This window comes from Apium graveolens, chromosome 3, assembly GCF_009905375.1.
Source record: "Apium graveolens cultivar Ventura chromosome 3, ASM990537v1, whole genome shotgun sequence".
Classification (NCBI taxonomy): Eukaryota; Viridiplantae; Streptophyta; class Magnoliopsida; order Apiales; family Apiaceae; genus Apium; species Apium graveolens.
The window spans coordinates 193503247-193509491 of NC_133649.1; the positions used below are offsets into that span (position 1 = coordinate 193503247).

General features: G+C 37.6%; 1 non-coding gene across 1 annotated transcript; it reads left to right on the top strand.

The window, feature by feature from the left end:
- Positions 1 to 5264: 5264 nt before the first annotated feature.
- On the top strand, positions 5265 to 5371 carry LOC141715360 (small nucleolar RNA R71). The gene has a single exon (XR_012572126.1). It is a non-coding gene; the product is annotated as a small nucleolar RNA R71 (small nucleolar RNA).
- Positions 5372 to 6245: the final 874 nt, after the last annotated feature.

Consider the following 6245-nt stretch of genomic DNA (forward strand, 5'->3'; position numbering starts at 1 on the left):
TCGTTCACGAAACGCCGTTACTTAAAACGGTCGTTTCTCCTAAACTGTACATCGGATTCAAGTGAACCACATATTAAAACGAAGCTCATAACATGAACTATCTAAACATGGCAATGGTCAGAATCTTACAATGAGTTCACGGGTCCTGAAGTTAAGAACAAAAACAGTCTAAGGTAAATCGGGCATTACGACAGCTATGTTTACGCGATTACCAAATTTTAAACTACTCCAATCAATCCACAAATCAACCCACAATCAACATCACAACCAAACTCCATCCATACTTCATTACAACAGTCCCAACATCTCAAGATTTTTCAATTTATACTACCCCTAAACATGAACTAAAAGCTATACTTAAGTTCATTAACCAACAATCCAAGATTTACAACTCAAACTCATTACAAATCCAACCAAACTCTAAATATACATGAATCATGCTTCTCATGACTATACCAAATATAAAAAGCTCTAAACATTCAAAAGTAAGGCTAGGTTATGAGATTATACCTTCCTTGGTGAGTAGAAGTAACTATGGAGCTTGAAACAACCCTTGAAAATCCTTACAAAAGCTATATCTAAACAAAAACACAAGATCAAAAATTTCAAGATCTTGAAAACACTATTCACCCTCTTCTTCCATGAATTATTGGAAGAGATTGTGAAGGAAATGGAAGCTTAGATTCATAGGATAGCTATATCTATGTATAAGGAACCTTGGATAATTACCTTACAATTTAACAATGCTTGGATCTTGGATTTTGATTTTCTTGTCTTTGAAAAAGTGAAGAAGCCGAGATCTTCTTGCTTGGAAATGGGACTGATTTGTGTTTTTTTTGGTGTTATGATTTGTTTTGGCTTGGTTGCTATTGTTTTGTTTGTTAATTAACTTTTTACCATGGTAACAAATGAATGGCTCTTATTCAACCAACCAATCCCTCCATTTGTCATGCTTATGTCATCCTTCCAATGTCATCCAATTGCCACATGTCTTCTCCTTGTGGTGTGATGACATCATCATCCACTAACCTCTTTGATTAACCTCTAATTACTTGGCTAATGACCGTTTATCTGTTATACGGTTCGCTTAACTTTCATTCTCGTTTATCGTTTGAGGGATCATATCCGGGATCTTATTACTTGGGTTCCCCTAAACCTTTCTCAATATTTTATATTCCTTTTATGATCCTCTCTTATAATCTTTGAATTTAAATCCTTTTAATCATGTTACCTTATACTCAATTATTTCTGTATCTGTTGGGTTTTCGGGAAAAAAATCAAAGTGTTTGAATTTGGATTTTGACGATCTTTACATACACTTATATACCATATAGAGTACTAATAAGATCTCAGAATATCAATAAAAGAACCCCTACATAGTGTGACATGAAAAGTTTTCTTATTCAGCATAATCAGCAAAATCACTATTCATAAGGGTTACAAAAAGTCAAAAAATTTTGGGATTATTACAGTTCAAAATCATGCTTAATCTCTCATCCATTAACAATCATTAACATATTATTAACAATCCAAACATCAACCACAAATAACCCAAAATCCTAATCACCATTATCATCCAAACAAACCAAATTTAAAATTAAGGGTTCAAGAGTTTATACCTTCCTTGGAGAGCGGAGAATTACTAACAAACCTCTAGGAACCTCTAACTATCTCTACCAAGCTTGGATCTTAAAGAAAATATAAGAAAATAAAATGTTAGTTCTTGAAAACACTATTCATCAAGAACTTTGAGGAATTGTTTAAATAAGGAATCCTTGGAATCTTGGATTCAAACTTATAGCATAACTAAGTTATGAAATATAGGATCGAAAGAAACAAACCTTATAATTTTCCATGGCCTAGAGCTTGAGTTTTGAAAATCTATTTCACCATTTTTATGAAAAGGTCGAATGGAAGAAGAAGAAAATGGGGGAGAGATTTTTCTTGCTTGGTTTGCCTTGGGAAATGAGAAAGAAATGCTTGGTGGAGGATAATTCTTGAACAAATATCTTGATAAATTGATGACATCACTTGCTTATGTCATTGCTTGCATCATTCCTTTACCACGTGTCACAATCTCATGGTGTGAGGGTGTATTTACTTACAACCACATGTTTTAGCTTCTCTTGGAAGCTTCCTTCCCATGCTACTTGTACGTGCTTTCCCCTTGGTCGTTTATTTGTTTTACATTTCGCTTAACTCTCATTCTCGTTAATCATTTGAGGGATCATATCCATGATCTTATTACTTGGGCTTCCCTAAACCTTTCTTAATATTTTATATTCCTTAAATTATCCTCTCTTATAATCCTTGAATTTAAATCCTTTTAATTATGTTACCTTATACTCAATTCTTTCGGTATCTGGTGGATTTTCGAGAAAAATCAGAGTGTCCGAATTCAAATTCTGACGATCTTTACATACACTTATATACTTTATAGAATACTAATATGATCTCAAAATTTACATAACAGTGCTCCTACATAGTGTGGTCTAATAATTTTACTCAATCAATAAAAGTTACTATTCATCAGGGTTTCAAAAATTCCAAAATTTGGGGTTATTACAGATGCCCTGTTGCACTATAAGGTGACATCTCTCCCAGTTGAGAACCAGATTGGTCTCAACACACCTTTTAAGAACTGCACCAAGATTTTGCAAGCACTCGTCAAAAGAATCCCCGAGCACAGAAAAATCATACATGAACACCTCCACATTCTGACCAATCACGTCAGAGAAGATGGCCATCATGTATCTCTGAAATGTGGCAGGTGCACCACATCACCCAAAAGAAACTCTTCTGAAGGCAAAAGTACCAAACAAACACGTGAAGGTAGTCTTTTCCTGATCTTCTGGAGCGATGCAAATTTGATTATAACCCGAATAGCCATCCAGAAGACAATAGTATTCATGCCCAGCCAACCTAGCAAACATATGATCAATAAAAGGAAGAAGGAAGTGATCCTTCCTCGTGGCCTTGTTCAGCTTCCTGTAATCCATGCAAACTCTCCACCCCGTGACTGTTCAAGTAGGAATGAGCTCATTTTTTTTATTAGCAACCACAGTGATGCCCCATTTCTTCGGCACACACTGAACTGGGGTCACCCAAGAACTGTCAGAAATAGGATAAATGATCCCTGCATCTAGCCACTTGAGAATTTCCTTCTTCACAACCTCTTTCATGATCAGATTTAGTCTTCTCTGTTTCTCAACAGTCGGCTTGCTTCCTTCCTCTAGCAAAATTTTATGTATGTAATAAGAAGGGTTAATTCCCTTAATATCTGCTATAGTCTATCCAATTTTCGACTTGAACTCTCTCATAATTCTCAAGAGCTTTTCCTCATCACTACCTAAAAGGTCAGATGCAATAATAACAGGCAAAGTAGATGCATCACCTAAAAATGCATACCTCAAGTGTTTAGGAAAATGTTTAAGCTCGAGTGTAGGAGCTTCCTCAATAGATGGATTGAGACGCTTTAGAGAATTTTTCATCTCTTCCAATCCAAGAGATTCAAAAGGCATATCTAGCCTTCGCTTCTAAGGAGAAGCATTCAAATACTGCAACTACTCATCACCTTCATCATCTACACTATCTGAATTCCCCATCAAAGCTTTCTCTAAGGCATCAGACCTTTGCATTTGATCAAGTTCTGAAGTAACCACAGAATCGAGCAATTCCACTTTTAAGCAATCCTATTTATCAGTAGGGAATTTCATGGAATTGAAAACATTAAAGGTCACATCCTGATCCAGTACTTGCATAGTGAGCTCACCCTTCTGCACATCAATCAAGGTTCGACCGGTAGCCAAGAATGGTCTTCCCAAGATTACGGGAATCTTTTTATCCTCCTCAAAATCAAGAATTACAAAGTCAGCAGGAAAGATGAGTTTGTCCACCTTGACCAAGACATCCTCCACAATGCCTCATAGATATGTAATAAAACGATCGGCCAACTAGAAGGACATATATGTAGGCTTTGGAGCAGGTAAACCCAACTTATTGAAGATGGACAAAGGCATCCGATTGATGCTAGCTCCCAAATCACATAAACACTTATCGCACGATAAGTTTCCAATAGTGCAAGGAATAGTGAAGCTTCCAGGATCTTTAAGCTTCGGAGGTAACTTCTGTTGCAGCACAACACTGCATTTCTCCGTAAGAGCAACGGTCTCTAAGTCATCGAGCCTTACTTTTCGAGAGATAAAACCTTTCATAAACTTCACATAGCTTGGCATTTGTTCAAGAGTTTTAGCAAAAGGTATGTTGATATGAAGTTTTTCTTGAACACCTCCAGAAACTTAGCAAATTACTTATCCAAATTCTGCTTCTGCAGCCTCTTAAGAAAAGAAGATGAAGGATAAACCTGTTTTTCCACTGTATTACCCTCAGGAGGAGTGTGTTCCACAGTTTTCTTCCTTGGTTCCACTTCTGCTTCCTTCTACACATCTTCTTCAGCCACAACTTCATCTTCTGAAACTTGAGATTTTTCGGGGCTTGCAACCTTCCCAGACCTCAATGTAATTACCTTAACCTGCTCCTTAGCTTCCCTCTTTCCTGGAACTTCTGTGTCACTAGAGAGTGTACCAGGTTATCGATTCAACACAGCATTGGCAATCTGCCCAATTTGATTCTCCAGAGTCTTGATAGAAACCGCTTGGCTCTTGCACATGAGCCTAAACTCCTCCAATTCAGATTTTTCATTAGATTGACTTGTACTTCCTTGTGGAAGTTGCTGAAGTTGGAGTTATTGTCTTGGTGCATATTGCGCTTGTTGAAAACCAGGAGGGTTATATTGTTTTGCTGCATACTGTTGATAAGGCTGTTGCACCACATTCTGATTGTTGCTCCATCTGAAGTTAGGATGATTCCGGTTGTTGGGATGATAAGTGGCTGGAACTGGTTGCCGCGACCTCTGAAAGTTGCTCACGAACTGAACTGATTCACTAGATATAGCACACTGCTCCGTCTCATGTGCACCAGCACAAAGCTCTCTGATACTTGCCAAAGAATCCACCTTCATCATCAAAGCTTTAAGTCGAGAAGCTATAGCAGTAGCTGTATCCACCTCTAGGTTTCTTGCTACCTTACCTTGAGGTAGTTTCTGAGTTAGGATATGGTATTCATTAGCAGCCACCAGTTCAATCAACTCATAAGCTTCATCATAGCATTTAGCCTATAAGGCTCCACCTGATGCTGCATCAAGCATGGGTCTAGACTGTGCTCCCAAACCATTATAAAAGCATTTGATAATCATCCAGTCAGGCATCCCATGATGAGGATACTTTCGAAGCATCTCCTTATAGAGCTCCCAAGCTTCACACAAAGACTCTCCAGATTGATGCGCAAATTGAGTAAGAGCATTCCTGATTGCAGCTGTCTTTGCCATATGCAAGAATTTAGTAAGAAATTTCTGAGCAAGATCTTCCCAAGTTATAACAGAGCTTGGTGGTAGAGAATGCAACCAACACTTAGCTTTATCCTTCAGAGAGAATGGGAAAAGCCTCAGCTTTATAGCATCTTCAAAAATATTGTTGAATTTGAACGTGTCGCAGATCTCGATGAAATCTCTGATGTGCATGTTGGGATCTTCCGTTGGAGGACCCCCAAACTGGACTGAGTTCTGTACCATCTGAATCGTGCTAGATTTGATTTCAAAAGTATTAGCCTCGATGGCTGGTCTAATAATGCTAGACTGAATATCATTGATCTTTGGCTGAGAATAATCCATGAAAGCTTTCGGATTCGCTACTGGTTCTCCCAATGCAATAATAGCTTCTTCTTCAACTTTCTCAACTTCTTCAAAAACCTCTTCAACAACTTTGACTTCTTCCTCTGCTTTATCTAGTGTTCTCTTGCGAGATCGAGAACGCGTTATCATAAATGCTCTTTAGAGTACCTGAAAGACAAACAAGCAAACAAGTAAGTAAAATATCCGAGTCAGTGAACTTTAACAACCACTGATGTCAAGCACATAAACTAAAATTAACATCGAGTCCCCGGCAGTGGCGCTAAAAACTTGTTAGGACGAAAACACGCGCTAAAATTACACGCAAGTATATGCGTTCGCAAGTAGTAAAGGATATAAATCAGATTCATTCCCACAGAACTGGTTTAGGTTAACTTCAATTTATGCACTTATGCAACAACGATATGGCTATCGTTCAATGCTTAGATAATAACACTTTAGGTTGTTGATTAACTAAAATATTAACTAACATGCAAATAACTAAGAGATTAAAAGGTTG